This window comes from Apis dorsata, unplaced genomic scaffold (genome assembly GCF_000469605.1).
Source record: "Apis dorsata unplaced genomic scaffold, Apis dorsata 1.3 scaffold_397, whole genome shotgun sequence".
NCBI classification, from domain to species: domain Eukaryota; kingdom Metazoa; phylum Arthropoda; class Insecta; order Hymenoptera; family Apidae; genus Apis; species Apis dorsata.
Window position 1 is genome coordinate 1,181,099 of NW_006263656.1, and position 855 is coordinate 1,181,953.

Consider the following 855-nt stretch of genomic DNA (forward strand, 5'->3'; position numbering starts at 1 on the left):
TATTATTTCTTAAGTTTAATTAAGTAAAATTTAATTATTCAAACTTATTTATGAAAATTTAGAAAATTTTATATATAATTAAAGTATTATTTTCGTATTATTTATAAATAATTTATATATAAATTAATAATTACAATAATATATAATTAATTTTTAAATTCATTACTATTTTCATTGCTATTTCATTGATATTTTTATTTTATTAAATAAACAAAAAAGTTTTATCTAAATTTTATTTTAATAAACAAGAAATAAATCTGAAATAAATCTGATCCATAAATGACATATTATTCAAAAAGATAGAAATTTCTGTAACGAAATTGCATAATTATCATCAATAACGTGACCCTATGCGGAAAGTGCATCCATTGTTAGAAACGCATCAAAATTAGATCATATGAACACGTGCACCATGAAATGAATCCAAATTTGATTTCTGACATTCTTCACGTCATTTTGCTTATTTGTCAATTTATTTTTTCTAAAATTAAAATATAAAAAGAAATAGAACAATTTATATTATATAAATTAATAGATATAAAATATTAATCAAATAATATAATATATTAAGTCCATTTGTAATACTAATATTATGAAATATTAAAAAATATAATAATAAATATGATTATATGTTAATTTATATAAATAATATAGATATTATTTCATTATTTAAAGTATTTAATTATATATGTGCAAAAATATACAGTATGTCTCAAAAATATATGGCTATTATATAATTATTATAAAAATATATGAACATTTCTGAGATAATTTCAAGTAATATTTATAATATATATATATATAATTTTTATATAATTTTATATAATTTATATAAAATATAAATATTTATATAAT